The 18,015-nt window shown below is 42.3% G+C and overlaps 1 long non-coding RNA gene and 1 other non-coding gene across 2 annotated transcripts in view; both read right to left on the bottom strand.

Annotated features, from left to right (window-relative positions):
* LOC124619372 overlaps positions 1-18,015 on the bottom strand; it is a 547,306-nt gene that overhangs the window by 238,263 nt on the left and 291,028 nt on the right. The window lies entirely within an intron of this gene.
* On the bottom strand, positions 1,770-1,844 carry Trnat-ugu. Its single transcript has one exon. It is a non-coding gene; the product is annotated as a tRNA-Thr (tRNA).

Raw genomic sequence — 18,015 nt, 5'->3', positions numbered from 1 at the left:
AATTTCGTTGAATGAGTTGTACTATCTGTCGAAGACGAAGATTATTTCACTTTTGGCTATAAAGGAATTGTAATTAACTGGTTAGACGCCTAAAAGTCAGAAGTACATCTTTGGTTTTATTATAATCTACGAAGTAACATACCAGGAAAGGTAGGTGTGAATGATAAAGCACGCTATGTGAACAAATTAAAATCGGGTGGAAGTGGCATTCTGAGGAAAGAAAAACATAATACAGCGTAAACTGTCAGAAATTGTGAATAAAACAGAAACGCGTACAACCACACTTAGCAACAGGTACATCACTAGAAAGATGTGGACACTTAAAAAAGAAATAAGCAGATTAAAATATGATAAAAACGGAGGGGGAAGGGGCGGGTGAACCAATAGGGTGCATTAAATGTGAAGTAATAAAACACAGAAAGTAGCTATGTATGACAAAGTATGCTATCTGAAATTAGAAGCTGAAAGATTCATAACTGGAAATAGAACTCTGAGGAAAACAAACATCATAACATCACAGAGTTCGAGAAAATGTCTGTATGCAAAGTGGAGTTGATCGTTTAAAATATTGACGTCATTATTCGCCAAGTGTTTGAAAATTTCAAGTTCTTCTCTTAGATGCATCTAATCTCCTCCTTTTTAACTATTTGCGTACAATAACGGTATCCTCTATATCTTTCGGAAACTGGTCAGCAATAAGCAAATTTTCTGCGAAGGTGGAACTGTGTATATTATCATCTTTCTTTTCGTATAAGATGTTCTTTGTATCTCATAAGCAACGAAAACCACTTCCAATTACCTGCGTTTGTTATTTTTCTGTTCACAAAGGAGAACAGATGCACTGAAACGACGGACGTGGCTTGCTGCCTCAGCCAATGTTGCCACCTGCAAAAATGGCTCTGAGCACTATGGGACTTAACATCTATGGTCATCAGTGCCCTAGAACTTAGAACTACTTAAACCTAACTAACCTAAGGACATCACACAACACCCAGTCATCACGAGGCAGAGAATATCCCTCACCCCGCCGGGAATCCAACCCGGGAACCCGGGCGCTGGAAGCGAGAACGCTACCGTACGACCAAGACTTGCGGACTGTTGCCATCTTCACCCTAGGCAAAAACAATACAGCACTATCTTGCGAACATACGGAAATCTGTCGTGTACTACATCTCTCCAAAGACTCTCACCATAACAACTGCCCACACAAGGGCTTCTTGCACAAAAGTAACCCCCCCCCCCCTCCATGCATTTCAGAATGCTCGACAATGAGCAATAAATAACTGTTTTAGCAACCAGTTGCGAAATGATTTAACTCAATACTTACACTAACGCTATGGATTCAGTCCTCATCAAAATTCTAGAACCTTTTTGGTGATCTTGTCAAATGGACAGAAATAGTGACGAGATATAGGGCTTTCCTCATCTTTTTCTCGAAGCCACAAGCGCCTGTTCTGCAAAATCGAACCTGGGATGTACCGTGTTAGCAAATGATCGATGCTGCATTCGATGTTATCGTCGACATCTATCGCAGGCCAATAGTAATCGACCCAAAGCATTTAATTTTATAACATTGGTGTCAAATGATGTCGTTATAGAACTATGTATAAAAAACAACATACAAGTACATGAAGATGGTATCTGTTCCCGAAAGAACTAGTAACATTGATGACCGTGCAGCTTCTCTAGAATGAAATGATAATAATTCGAAACCCTTAGCTGCCGACAGGTGTTGTTGATATACCTCAATGGGGACAGTTGAAAATATGTGCCCCGACCGGGACTCGAACCAGGGATCTCCTGTTTACATGACAGACGCTCTATCCAGCTGAGCCACCGAGGGCACAGAGGATAGTACGACTGCAGGGACTTACCCCTTGCACGCCTCCCGTGAGACCCACTTTCCCAACTGTCCACAACCTACATTCGTAGTGTTCCTACTAGATAATTGCCCATTCACTCATTACTCGCGCGCCAGACTAGCTGACGAGTGCCATAAGAAAATGCGCACGCTTTGCCCGAACTCTTACGGGACTCGTCAGCTTAGTCTGGCGCGAGTAATGAGTGAATGGGCAATTATCTAGTAGGAACACTACGAATGTAGGTTGTGGACAGTTGGGAAAGAGGGTCTCACGGGAGGCGTGCAAGGATAAGTCCCTGCAGTCGCACTATCCTCTGTGCCCTCTGTGGCTCAGATGGATAGCTGGTTGACCTCTGTAATAAACAAAACTGAGTGAATGGATCAATAATGAACTTCAACGGGCCTCAGGGGACGTCCACAACGATCAATAACGAACAAAATGCAAAAAATTGGATAGAGCGTCTGCCATGTAAGCACGAGAACCCGGGTTCGAGTCTCGGTCGGGGCACACATTTTCAGCTGTCCCCATTGAGGTATATCAACAACACCTGTCGGCAGCTAAGGGTTTCGAATAATTATCATTACATACAAGTACATCTACGATAATATTTATTTACCAATAAATACAGTAATAATTACGACTGTAAAAATAACATATTTGAGCGAAGTTTCCTCTTCGCTCCACTGTAGTGTAGACCATATACTACTTCTGAAAACAGTCTCTCAAAATCTTGCGACATGGCTATATAGCTTAAATATTTAAGCGTAACTTTTTGTCCAAATGGTTCAAATGGCGCTGAGCACTATGGGACTTAACATCTATGGTCATCAGTCCCCTAGAACTTAGAACTACTTAAACCTAACTAACCTAAGGATATCACACACATCCATGTCCGAGGCAGGATTCGAACCTGCGACCGTAGCAGTCCCGCGGTTCCGGACTGCATCGCCTAGAACCGCACGGCCACCGAGGCCGGCCTAACTTTTTGTAGCTTGGGATAGGTAATGGCGATAATGTGATTCCATGCTCCTAATGAGTGTCGTTTCAGATCAAGAAGGCAATCATTCAGATAGTAACTGAATTGTGTTGGTAGTCCCATTTCAGTTCCACTTAGAAAACTGTTCTATTCTTGTACTATTTTATAATGTTCACTCCGTGAACTAATTTGGTTTCTCTGTTTTCCTGTTATATGTCGACATGTTGTCTGTCCTCATTGACAGTCGTTTCAGTATCTGCAAGCAATCCTTGATGATTCTGATTGTCTTGGAACATGGTAGACCATTTTGAAAGTTTGTTTTCTAGAATTTAGGATGGAGTAACGTTGACACGGGCGATATGCTGACATGTTCAATTTGTAGTAAACGTGCAAAATGTAAGCATAATACTTTCTAAAAAATATATTTATTTTTTTCTGAATTGTCGGCGAAGTGTCATTCTGAATTTCAACAACCACTCGACGAATTTTATAGAGAGAAAATACAGGAAGAGTTCAAATTCTAGCGTCAGATCTAGTAAATTAAGCGTGGGTTTTACGGAATAATTCGTTTTGTTTTTTACCCAACTACCTTTGTGTCAGAACTGCACTGATAGTGAGATTAACTGCATTTCGGTGCACCCCGTGTATAGAATGATGTGACATCGTAGTTTTCGTCCCTTTTTTAGATAAAGAAAAGATCCCCCCTTCCCCCTTCCTACACTGGCAATTTTAACAGCTTGCCATTGTGTTGCACATCTTCGGAAAAAAAATCGCTTCAGTGACGAAAATATTATTGACAGCACAAACAACTAGTTTTTTCTACATTTTGTCTTTCACATCAACGCTACGATATTTCAATGAGTATAATACCGATATTACTCGTAAAATGTTGATATCGGAACCACTGATATTTTGTAAATATAATTGAACCCTAAAAGCTTGGTGAAACTAGTTGCCGTGACCCTGTGTGTGCAGCTGTAAGCACAACACGCTGTAACCATTGCCTGGGCGGACCGCGTAACGGTTACATAAGCGATTTTTTTTTTTGCTCCTTGCGGCCCCGTTGGCTCCATTAGGCAACTGTGCCGCAGCTGGAGACGTCTTCACTTAACAGCTTCTGAAGGCCGCCAGCGGAAGAAAAAAACTTTGTGAACTCACAGTACAGTCTGATCCAAACAAGTTCTGGTGTGTCGGAAGGAGAGTAGAAGAGTCTAAGCCTTAGAACTAAGTTGTAAACCTACCGTAGGGTACCGTAAACTATCGTAAGTAAAGGTAGATTAAAGTAGTTTTCCTAGTAGCTTTGGACGCATTACCTGTATGTCAGGTGTACTGCATACCTATCGGGCGTTACCTCATTTCGATCACTTTGAGTTTGCGATCAGTGTCTTACTAGAGTCCCCTAGAATCAGGAAACGGTGAACCATCTAGAAACTAAGGCGATCATTCAGACAGTAACTGCACTCTGGCCGCGTCACCTATAGAACAATTTTGTTCAAGTTTTGTTCGGAAATTGCCGGGCGCTGTGGCCGAGTGTTCCTAGGCGCTTCAGTCCGGAACCGCGCTGCTGCTGCGGTCGCAGGTTCGAATCCTGCCTCGGGCATGGATGTGTGTGATGTCCTTAGGTTAGTTAGGTTTAAGTAGTTCTAAGTCTAGGGGACTGATCACTCAGCTGTTAAGTCCCACAGTGCTTACAGCCATTTGAACTATTTTATTCGGAAATTGTTGAACTGTAACGTGAAACAGAGGGATGTTTAGTAAAAATAAAATAAAAAAATAATAAGATTTGTCATACAGCAGTAGGAAACGAAATTTTCTCAAAAAAACGACAAAATTTTAAAAAATGGGAATCATAAATATATCAAACATCTCTCCAACACTTCGTCGAGCTTATATAAAGCAAATTTCTGTTATTGCTAAACAATTTTCGCACTTATCAATTATAACAGGAAACTCTTGCCTTTGATCATGATGATGAGCGTTCTATTGAGTACAAAAAAACAAAAATAATTATACAGATTTTTTGGGTTTGTGTTTACTTGTGCAAGTGTTTACTTGCATCCAAAGTAATTGTCATGATAACCTGAAAGCATAGAACTTGCGCGAGCAGCTAATTTTTTTTTTTTTTTTACTTACAAATTGCTATTTATATTTTGTAAGGATATGAAACACACAATGGACTAACACTGAACGATGTGCAGTTCTAATTATATGCAAAACAAACAAACAAAAAACAAAGAGAAGTCGTCGGCTCCCAGTTCCTCTCTCACACATTAATTTATGTTTCTTCCCTTACCAATGCTACCAATGCTATGAATACCACCAGTAATCCCACCATTTACTACGTCATTTATGTGTTGTACCGAACTGTAGCTTTGGTGTAGCACAATTCTACTTACTTGTATACCACAGATGATATAGACCGCACATGAAGACATTATACTGAAACCACCATATCGATCACCTCACTAATAGGGACGGGGGGTATCTATTCGCAGGCGACTTCTGGAATAATGTTAAATATATCTCAATTGTAGTATTTTAGTTAAGGTTTCTTTATTACAATGGCGAAGTGTTGTGCTGCGTTTTGTTGCATAGAAAGATATGTGAAACGAAGTAATATTTCGTTCCAAAGGTAAAGATTTTTTAAAAAATAAACAAAAAAAAATACTAACACTATTTTCGAGATTAAGTCAGCGAATCTGTAGACTGAAGCTAAGACGTGATATCGTTGCCAACATGATTAAACTGGTCTTCTACTGAGTTTGTGTCTAAATATTGCAAACTGAATTATAATTATTATTACACGTCTATTTCGGAAAAATACGTTGGTCCTTAGATCTAAAACTCAATTAATGACGAGGATTTTAGAACAGAAAGATAATATCTAATTCACTGCAAGTATTTTCTCTATAATCAACGTTATCTAATGTATTATGCTTCTTATTTGATATGATTCGGTCTCTGTAAAGGATTAAGCAAAAAACCATAAAACATACTAGTAAACGCTTAATTTGTGTAAAAACTGGGTATTATTAGTAGAAATGGATGTCATTTTTTAGAAATATATAATAAGTCGTTTCACACGTACAGGCGTTTTTGAGGAATCGAGATAACTAAATGCTTTTTCCTAGTCTGCTATTTCGCCATTTACTCCTTTGGAAATGGTGAACTAAATGAATCACACTGGATTAAAAAAAAGGACTTCAATGAAGAGAGATAATGCTGTCACTCGTAAAAAGAAAGAGCTGCCATACACTGCTCCAAACTGTTTGTTACTCTATCACTTGGCTAAAAATAAATACCATAACCATCGCACTCATGTCAGAGCAATGAGGTTATCTGTTCGCTAAATCATGTACCGAGCGTATTGTCAGAAGTGTCTGTGCAGATCACATTTCGCCACATTTTGTGTAAGTGCATGTGAGGTGAAGTAGCGAGCGGACGTTTGTGATAAAATGAGTGAAACCAATGCACTAAACAGCAGCTGATTGAGACACCAACCAGGGACACGAAACAGGACGGAAAATTTTGCAGATGACATGCTGTCAAAAAATCGACGAAAACGAGCACTAAAATCGATGTATAATACAGTTCAGTTAGCGATGTAATTTTAATAAATAAAAATTTGACCCACGGAAGATGACACATTGGTGTCGAAACATGTCTGGGTAAATATAAAAATAAACTTATTGTGTTTGCATAAGCCTGATTTCCAAAATCACCCAGTTTTTAAATCGCAAACACGGAAGAAAGAAAGTAGCAGCTTCAAACCTTAGTAACATGAGAGTGCTATAGTATATGTTATGAGCAATGGAAGTCTTAAATGTGACCTAACAATTGGAAACATATCCATGCGAATCCAGGACACACAGGAGATAATATGGATACACGAAAATGACATAAAAATGAATACTATTGATGCCTAGCATGAACAGGTGAAACATGATTGGTAGACACAAATAAAGCATTCAGTTGCAAAACACGAAATTTCTTCTTATCTATATATTAATCCGTAATTCAAGTAGGAACTGAAGAAAAATGGATGAAAATACTAACAAAATTAATGTTGTGACGAAATTTTCGATTTAGAGGCATATTTCTTTCTTTTCCCAAGTTTACCAAACTGAAACGTTCCTCAAAGGCTGCTGAGAACGATTTTGGTGATGTGAAATCTCGTTGCCTGACTTCACACGCAATATTGAATTTTCCTGAATAAACCAAATTAAATCAGGGCTCGCACAGAAAAATTTAAGTGCTCGTTTTTCCCGCGCGCCGTTCGAGAGTGGAACGGAGGAGACACAGCTTGAAGGTGGTTTATTGAACCTTCTGCCAGGCACTTCCTTGTGAATAGCAGAGTAATCACGTAGATGCAGAAAGCTGTAGTATTGATGTTTACATTCTTCAGCGTGCTGACGTATGCAAAACCTACGTCTCAGTATACAGTCATACTACATACAATTTATGCTTCATTCCGCAGGCCGCTATACGCTGCCTAGGTCCAATTAATTCGGACTAATTGCGGGGAGTTTCAGCCCGAGCTATTAAAAATTTGAACTAAAGAACTGTTTTCTCAAATACTTACCTGTAGCTATAATTATGAATTTTTAAGTGAAATCATTCAGCTTTAGGCTGTTAAAACAAACTTCATAATTATGAATAGTCTATACAGTGTATGTAATGGTTAAATAAATAGTAGAGGATCTGTAATATTACGTGAAACGTGACACAGCATATTTACTTCAAGAGCAACAAATGTAATATCATCACAAGTACGAGCAATAGCATTACACAAATTAATGCAATAGGATTACTCAAATTAATGCTACAACACATATTCAAAAGTTAAATTAAACACGCATGGTATATACGATGCTGCACAGACTCCCGTGCAATACTCTATGTATTCGACAAAAAAAGATCTACACTATACTGAAAATTTATACACAACTGGCCATTAAAATTGCTACACCAAGAAGAAATGCAGATGATAAACGGGTATTCATTGGACAAATATATTATACTAGAACTGACATGTGATTGCATTTTCACGCAATTTGGGTGCATAGATCCTGAGAAATCAGTACCCAGAACAACCATCTCTGACCGTAATAACGGCCTTGATACGCCTGGGCATTGAGTTAAACAGAGCTTGGATGGCGTGTACAGGTACAGCTGCCCATGCAGCTTCAACACGATACCACAGTTCATCAAGAGTAGTTACTGGCGTATTGTGAAGAGCCAGTTGCTCGGCCACCATTGACCAGACGTTTTCAATTGGTGAGAGATCTGGAGAATGTGTTGGCCAGGGCAGCAGTCGAACATTTTCTGTATCCAGAAAGGCCAGTACAGGACCTGCAACATGCGGTCGTGCATTGTCCTGCTGAAATGTAGAGTTTCGCAGGGACCGAATGAAGGGTAGAGCCACATGTAGTAGCACATCTGAAATGTAACGTCCACTGTTCAAAGTGTCGTCAATGCGAACAAGAGGTGACCGAGACGTGTAACCAATTATAATAAATTTAATGCCATCTACTGTCCACTTTGCCTGTTAAAAGGTTTCTAAATGCAGGAAGTTGCTAAATCGGAGTCCACTCGCTGTTTTCCTGGAAAGTAAAATCAAAAGAAAGTTTTTAACTTTATTGAAGTCCCGAATGGTTATCGTCAATCCTTTTAAATTCTGTGTTGAAATAAAGGCTTTATTCCTTTCAATAGTGAATCGTGTTTTAAATTATTCGAGGTCCACTCCAACTCAACAGCATTTTCTGGCGCCAACTTAGGCACAGTTACCACGCTTATGCGCGAATGATTTCCTGCGACGTTTCACTTCGCAGTCCGAATCATCGTGAACAGGAATTAGTACTACTTCTATGATCATATGAAAGCGTGGTGTGTTCTTTCGGACAAGTCCGGCACACATTTTCACTCGTCGCAGCTGATTCCGCATAATGTCCCGATGCAGCTGACACTGTGCGGCTGGTCCCGGCGGTGGTTCGAGTCCTCACTCGGGCATGGGTGTGTGTGTTTGTCCTTAGGATAATTTAGGTTAAGTAGTGTGTAAGCTTAGGGACTGATGACCTTAGCAGTTAAGTCCCATAAGATTTCACACACATTTTTTTGCAGCTGACATCTGTAACCCCTTTCCTTTCCTTTCCTTTCCTTTCCTTTCTTCCCTCTCCACATCCACCTTCAGTTTAAATAGTTGCAAGGTGTCAGGCAAATCCAACACCTTCCATGAAAACCCTGACATGATAAGCAAATCCAGTAGTATGTCACATAGCTCCGAATAAATCGTGACATCAAATTAACCAAAGTAATACGAGTAAGGAGTGAGCAAATGGAATACCACAGACTAACACAAGAATGCCTAAATGCATGTCATACCTTACCACCGTGAGACAGACGCAGTTCCGAGTGGACAAACGAAAACGGAAGCCGAGATCAGAACCGTGTTAAGCTGGAAGGCCCTACGATAAGGGACGGACACCCACGCCGCCAGCTAACCGCTACGACTACACCACCCGCAAGTTTTTTAGCGTGAGACTTTTCCGCGTCTCTGTTTCGTTAGGACCACCCCCCAGCCCATGTTAAAAGCTAGAGCTCTCCAGAAGAACAGTATAGATCTTACGATAACACAAAAAGGGGTACACCACCCGCAAGTTTTTAGCGTGAGACTTTTTTGCGTCTCTGTCACGTAAGGACCACCCCCCAGCCCATGTTAAAAGCTAGAGCCCTGATCATTTCTCCCGTCGTTCTTTCCGGTTGTGGTAGATCCATTGGATATTGTCCACTGTAACTTTCGCCTACCCTTGCGTAGTACAACCCCTTCCACTATATTTAGTTAGTATTAAGATTCTTTTACAGGGAGTGCAGTGGAGCTGACGCTGAAATCATTAAGTATTTGGTTATATCATCGCTAGTCTCACTGAACTCTTCTGAATTCTACATGTCATGTGTGGTCTGGCGTCTCCTTACCAGCAACAGGTCCCAGGTTCAAACTAATCAATTCCCTAAAAAACACGCTCAGAGCGTCGTTGCGCGAAAGTGGTAGGGAGACACGATATAGAACAAACAGACACCACGCAGAATGTTTAGATAGTACTACTTGTTTCAAAATGTAATGTATAAAGCGTATATTTAGTTAGCTACTTGGCGGACCATTAAATAAGAATAAAGGTAATGAAATAATTAGGTCCTTGTCTCACAGCACTCACTTGAGGATCGTCTACCAACTGTGTAATTTTGATCCTATGATTCTAATTTATTTGGACCCCTTTTATCGCGTGGGCAAATGCTTCTCGAATAACTGCAGTTGTGTAACAAGTAATGTACTGTAATTATTAGCAACTTTTATAACTACTTCTGTATTTCCTTCTTATTATTTATTGGCTGACAATGAATGATGATCGAAGGGATCGCTGTATTAAGAAATAATCTAGGATACCGGTGACTGTATTCTGACTCGTATTTTGACTGTAGAAGAGTGAGATTCTTCCTACACGTCGGTCAGGAGGCTGAAGATAGCGTAATGTAACGCTGAAACTGCTAGCACAAATAAAATATAACTGAGAATTTAGACGACTGAAGGATTTTTGATTTGACATCTTAGTTGAGCAGGCGAAGTCCCGCAAACATCTTGTATCTACATCTACATCTACATCTATACTCCGCGAGCCACCTTACGGTGTGTGGCGGAGGGTACTTATTGTACCACTATCTGATCCCCCCTTCCCTGTTCCATTCACGAATTGTGCGTGGGAAGAACGACTGCTTGTAAGTCTCCGTATTTGCTCTAATTTCTCGGATCTTTTCGTTGTGATCATTACGCGAGATATATGTGGGCGGTAGTAATATGTTGCCCATCTCTTCCCGGAATGTGCTCTCTCGTAATTTCGATAATAAACCTCTCCGTATTGCGTAACGTCTTTCTTGAAGTGTCCGCCACTGGAGCTTGTTCAGCATCTCCGTAACGCTCTCGCGCTGACTAAATGTCCCCATGACGAATCGCGCTGCTTTTCGCTGGATCATGTCTATCTCTTCTATTAATCCAACCTGGTAAGGGTCCCATACTGATGAGCAATACTCAAGAATCGGACGAACAAGCGTTTTGTAAGCTACTTCTTTCGTCGATGAGTCACATTTTCTTAGAATTCTTCCTATGAATCTCAACCTGGCGCCTGCTTTTCCCACTATTTGTTTTATGTGATCATTCCACTTCAGATCGCTCCGGATAGTAACTCCTAAGTATTTTACGGTCGTTACCGCTTCCAATGATTTACCACCTATGGCATAATCGTACTGGAATGGATTTCTGCCCCTATGTATGCGCATTATATTACATTTATCTACGTTTAGGGAAAGCTGCCAGCTGTCGCACCATGCATTAATCCTCTGCAGGTCCTCCTGGAGTACGTACGAGTCTTCTGATGTTGCTACTTTCTTGTAGACAACCGTGTCATCTGCAAATAGCCTCACGGAGCTACCGATGTTGTCAACTAAGTCATTTATGTATATTGTAAACAATAAAGGTCCTATCACGCTTCCCTGCGGTACTCCCGAAATTACCTCTACATCTGCAGATTTTGAACCGTTAAGAATGACATGTTGTGTTCTTTCTTCTAGGAAATCCTGAATCCAATCACAAACCTGGTCCGATATTCCGTAAGCTCGTATTTTTTTCACTAAACGTAAGTGCGGAATCGTATCAAATGCCTTCCTGAAGTCCAGGAATACGGCATCAATCTGCTCGCCAGTGTCTACGGCACTGTGAATTTCTTGGACAAATAGGGCGAGCTGAGTTTCACATGATCTCTGTTTGCGGAATCCATGTTGGTTATGATGAAGGAGATTTGTATTATCTAAGAACGTCATAATACGAGAACACAAAACATGTTCCATTATTCTACAACAGATTGACGTAAGCGAAATAGGCCTATAATTATTCGCATCTGATTTATGACCCTTCTTGAAAATGGGAACGACCTGCGCTTTCTTCCAGTCGCTAGGTACTTTACGTTCTTCCAGCGATCTACGATAAATTGCTGATAGAAAGGGGGCAAGTTCTTTAGCATAATCACTGTAGAATCTTAAGGGTATCTCGTCTGATCCGGATGCTTTTCCGCTACTAAGTGATAGCAGTTGTTTTTCAATTCCGATATCGTTTATTTCAATATTTTCCATTTTGGCGTCCGTGCGACGGCTGAAGTCAGGGACTGTGTTACGATTTTCCGCAGTGAAACAGTTTCGGAACACTGAATTCAGTATTTCTGCCTTTCTTCGGTCGTCCTCTGTTTCGGTGCCATCGTGGTCAACGAGTGACTGAATAGGGGATTTAGATCCGCTTACCGATTTTACATATGACCAAAACTTTTTAGGGTTCTTGTTTAGATTGTTTGCCAATGTTTTATGTTCGAATTCGTTGAATGCTTCTCTCATTGCTCTCTTTACGCTCTTTTTCGCTTCGTTCAGCTTTTCCTTATCAGCTATGATTCGACTACTCTTAAACCTATGATGAAGCTTTCTTTGTTTCCGTAGTACCTTTCGTACATGATTGTTATACCACGGTGGATCTTTCCCCTCGCTTTGGACCTTAGTCGGTACGAACTTATCTAAGGCGTACTGGACGATGTTTCTGAATTTTTTCCATTTTTGTTCCACATCCTCTTCCTCAGAAATGAACGTTTGATGGTGGTCACTCAGATATTCTGCGATTTGTGCCCTATCACTCTTGTTAAGCAAATATATTTTCCTTCCTTTCTTGGCATTTCTTATTACACTTGTAGTCATTGATGCAACCACTGACTTATGATCACTGATACCCTCTTCTACATTCACGGAGTCGAAAAGTTCCGGTCTATTTGTTGCTATGAGGTCTAAAACGTTAGCTTCACGAGTTGGTTCTCTAACTATCTGCTCGAAGTAATTCTCGGACAAGGCAGTCAGGATAATGTCACAAGAGTCTCTGTCCCTGGCTCCAGTTCTGATTGTGTGACTATCCCATTCTATACCTGGTAGATTGAAGTCTCCCCCTATTACAATAGTATGATCACGAAACTTCTTCACGACGTTCTGCAGGTTCTCTCTGAGGCGCTCAACTACTACGGTTGCTGATGCAGGTGGTCTATAGAAGCATCCGACTATCATATCTGACCCACCTTTGATACTTAACTTAACCCAGATTATTTCACATTCGCATTCGCTAATAACTTCACTGGATATTATTGAATTCTTTACTGCTATAAATACTCCTCCACCATTGGCGTTTATCCTATCCTTGCGGTATATATTCCATTCTGTGTCTAGGATTTCGTTACTGTTCACTTCCGGTTTTAACCAACTTTCCGTTCCTAATACTATATGCGCACTATTTCCTTCAATAAGATATACTAATTCAGGAACCTTGCCCTGGATACTCCTGCAGTTTACCAATATTACGTTGACTTTTCCTGTTTTTGGTCTCTGAGGACGGACGTTCTTTATAAACGATGATAATGTCCTCTCTGGTATGCCGTCAGGTATTTTATCGTTTCGCCCAAGGGGGGGTCCATCTAACCTAAAAAACCCCCGTGTGCACGCCACACGTACTCTGCTACCCTAGTAGCTGCTTCCGGTGTGTAGTGCACGCCTGACCTGTCTAGGGGGGCCCTACAGTTCTCCACCCAATAACGGAGGTCGATGAATTTGCAACCATTATAGTCGCAGAGTCGTCTGAGCCTCTGGTTTAGACCCTCCACACGGCTCCAAACCAGAGGACCGCGATCGACTCTGGGCACTATGCTGCAGATATTAAGCTCAGCTTGCACTCCGCGTGCGATGCTGGTTGTCTTCACCAAATCAGCCAGCCGCCGGAAGGAACCAAGGATGGCCTCAGAACCCAAGCGGCAGGCGTCATTCGTTCCGACATGTGCTACTATCTGCAGCCGGTCACACCCAGTGCGTTCAATAGCTGCCGGAAGGGCCTCCTCCACATTACGGACGAGACCCCCCGGCAAGCACACCGAGTGCACACTGGCATTCTTCCCCGACCTACCCGCTATTTTCCTAAGGGGCTCCATAACCCGCCTAACGTTGGAGCTCCCTATAACTAATAGGCCCGCCCTCTGTGACCGTCGGGACCTTGCCGGAGAATCGGCCACTGGCCCAACAGGCGAGGCATCTTGTGGTGGCTCGGAAACGATGTCATCACCACTAGGAAGCACCCCGTACCTGTTGGAAAGGGGTAAGGCAGCTGCCACGCGGCCAGATCCCACCTTCGCCTTTCGGCCAGGCACGCGCGAGCCCACCACTGTCCGCCATTCACCCTGGAGTGATGGCTGACCGGTAAGATGCTCACTGCCGGAAGACGCAGCGACATCAGGGGTTCCATGCGATTCCAAGGCCACCGAAGTAGGCATAGGTCTCACCACAGTTGCCCCAACGCCACTACGAGCCGACGCCTGCGCCTCGAGCTCGATGAGCCTAACAGACAAAGCCTCCACCTGCCCCCGAAGAGTGGCCAATTCTCCTTGCGTCCGCTCACAACAACCACAGTCCCTACACATGACTATGTTTACCCTACAAGCGAACGGTGTACTCGCCTTATTAGCAGCAGGAAATCGAAGTGCTCTCTCACTGACGGTCTAACCGACACTGAACTGTTCTAACCAAACAAACAAAAGCCTGTACGATACGAGGGTCGATAGCAACGGCGATACTGTACACTACACTGTTATTAAAATAAACGGTTGTGTCTAGTAGGCACTCAAACACGCAAGAAATTACAAAAATAAAATAGTAACTACCCAGATAACTGAAAATAAGTTGTACCTGTTTGAAGCTCGCAAAAATGTGTAACAAGCGAACGGTGTACTCGCCTTATTAGCAGCAGGAAATCGAAGTGCTCTCTCACTGACGGTCTAACCGACACTGAGCTGTTCTAACCAAACAAACAAAAGCCTGTACGATACGAGGGTCGATAGCAACGGCGATACTGTACACTACACTGTTATTAAAATAAAAGGTTGTGTCTAGTAGGCACTCAAACACGCAAGAAATTACAAAAATAAAATAGTAACTACCCAGATAACTGAAAACTGAAAATAAGTTGTACCTGTTTGAAGCTCGCAAAAATGTGTAACAAGCGAACGGTGTACTCGCCTTATTAGCAGCAGGAAATCGAAGTGCTCTCTCACTGACGGTCTAACCGACACTGAGCTGTTCTAACCAAACAAACAAAAGCCTGTACGATACGAGGGTCAGTAGCAACGGCGATACTGTACACTACACTGTTATTAAAATAAAAGGTTGTGTCTAGTAGGCACTCAAACACGCAAGAAATTACAAAAATAAAATAGTAACTACCAAGATAACTGAAAACTGAAAATAAGTTGTACCTGTTTGAAGCTCGTAAAAATGTGTAACAAGCGAACGGTGTACTCGCCTTATTAGCAGCAGGAAATCGAAGTGCTCTCTCACTGACGGTCTAACCGTTAGAATTCTCTCAAAAAATGGTTCAAATGGCTCTACGCACTATGGGACTTAACATCTGAGGCCATCAGTCCACTAGATTTAGAACTACTTAAACCTAACTAACCTGAGGACACCACACACATCCATGCCCAAGGCAGGATTCGAACCTGCGACCGTAGCAGCATCGTGGTTCCGGACTGAAGCGCCTAGAACCGCTCGGCCACAGCGGCCGGCAGAATTCTCTCAGTCCGTGCAAAGTATAGTTTACTTTTTAATTATTACTGATAAGATTGAAAGCGCTTTTGACATAACAGTAAATACCGTTTGATAACTTTTCAAATTTCTAATTAGTCTGACAATTTTTGAATGAAATATCTGTCAAATTAACAATAAAGAACTGACCGACAGATGTGCCTCATAACACCACTTTAAGACTGATTATTATGAACACAGAATCAAGCCTTTGATATCATTCGTTAAAGCTACCTTCGGTATGACGTCTCTCTTAGTCAATACAGTATTCTCAATTTTTTTCACTGCCAAACTGAAATAAAAAGCCGAATGAATAGCTTTACATATTTTTCGTCATTTCTTTATCTTTCGTTCCTCATGCACGTGTGTTATTCCCGGTCACGTCGTCTGAATAAAGTAAGTGACACATTCACGGACGAGTATAATTATCGCATCAACTTAGTCAATAGCACACGAATGTGGAGACCATTCGTATTTCAGTCCTCGAATGAAGCCGGCGGTATTTTTACAGGATCACGTCACACACGCGCCCGTGCACCTGTTGCACAGGTGAATAGCGCTCAAAGATTGTCTGCTGCAACCACTCAGCTGTCATTTCTGACAGGCAGCCATATTCAGGCGCTATGTGGAATCGCTGTCTGGTATTGCTAACTGAATAGTCCCGTGAGATCTGATGAAGCAGGGGCCACCGCTATTCAGTTTCGCCCTGTACACGTTCTCCCACATATACTAATTGCGGGCCAATGTCATTCGTTAGGCCTTCATCAAATAATTTTATTAATACCGAACTGTATGCCTCCCATCATCCAATGAAACGAACTGAAGCACACAGAATAACCAGGGTTCGAAGACATCAATTACGGATCCTGTGCAATTAAAATACCCATACAGATTGTCGATTTCAACCCATAGCATATCCCTTTACATATATACAAGTGCTTATTAGCCTCTCTCGACAATCCAGAGATTGGAAAAAAATAATTATGTTGCAGAAGGCGATCGATATTTTTAAATTTGCTCGTTCAGTGGCCCTCGCATTTTCGGTTGATACTAGAAACTGGTTATTTGATCTGTTGTTTGCAACCACTTCTCACATATTTGAGCTATACAGTTTTCATTTCTTTCCGAAAACATGTTACTTTCTCTTGCTTGGTTTACTACTTAGTGATAATCCAAGGAAACTGGTATAGGCATGCGTATTCAAATACAGAGTTATGTAAATAGGCAAAACACGGCGCTGCGGTCGGCTACGCGTATATAAAACAAGTGTCTGGTGCAGTTGTTAGATCGGTCACTGCTGCTACACTGGCAGGTATCAAGATTCAAGTGAGTTTCAACGTGGTGTTACAGTCGGCGCACTAGCGATAGGACACAGCGTCTCCGCGGTAGCGATGAAGTGGGGATTTTCCTGTACGACCATTTCACGAGTGTAAAACATCAGATTTCTTACACCGCCGCGGCCGAAAAAAAGATCCTACAAGAATGGGACCAACGACGACCGATGAGAATCGTTCAATGTGACAGAAGTGCAACCCTTCAGCAAATTGGTGCAGATTTCAGAGCTGGGCCATCAACAAGTGTCAGCTTGCGAACCATTCAACGAAACATCATCGATATGGGCTTTCGGAGCGGAAGGCTCTCTCGTGTACCCTTGTTGACTGCACGACACAAGGCTTTATGCCACGCCTCGGGCTCACCAATACCGATAATGGACTGTTGATGACTGGAAGCATGTTGCCTGGTAGGACGACTCTCGTTTCAAATTGTATCGAGCGGATGGACGTGTACGGATATGTAGATAACCTCATGAATCCATGGACCTTGCATGTCAGCAAGGGACTGTTCAAGCTGGTGGAGGCTCTGTAATGGTGTGGGGCGTGTGCAGTTGGAGTGATATGGGACCCCTGATACATCTAGATACGATTCTGACAGGTGACACGTACGTAAGCATCCTGTCTGATCACCTGCATCCATGTCCATTGTGCATTCCGATGGACTTGGGCAATTCCAGCAGGACAATGCGACACCTTATACGTCCAGAACTGCTACAGAGTGGCTCCAGGAACACTCTCCTCAGTCTAAACACTTCCGAAGGTCACGAAACTCCCCAGACAGGACAGCCCTGCTGGATTCATGGTGTCAGTTCCCTCCAGCACTACTTCAGATATTGGTCGAGTGCATGCAGCGTCGTGTTGCGGCATGTCTGCGTGCTCGCGGGAGCCCTACGCCATATTAAGCCGGCCGTTGTGGCCGAGCGGTTCTAGGCGCTTCAGTCTGGAGCCGCGCGATCGCTACGGCCGCAGGTTCGAATCCTGCCTCGGGCATGGATGTGGGTGATGTCCTTAGGTTAGTTAGGTTTAGAGTAGTTCTAAGTTCTAGAGGACTGATGACCTCAAGTGTTAAGTCACACAGTGCTCAGAGCCAATTGAAGCATTTTTTTTTTTTTTTTTTTTGACGCCATATTAAGCTGGTGTATCAGTT

Source organism: Schistocerca americana, chromosome 6, assembly GCF_021461395.2.
Source record: "Schistocerca americana isolate TAMUIC-IGC-003095 chromosome 6, iqSchAmer2.1, whole genome shotgun sequence".
Lineage (NCBI taxonomy): Eukaryota > Metazoa > Arthropoda > Insecta > Orthoptera > Acrididae > Schistocerca > Schistocerca americana.
This window is presented reverse-complemented; position numbering and strand designations above follow the sequence as displayed.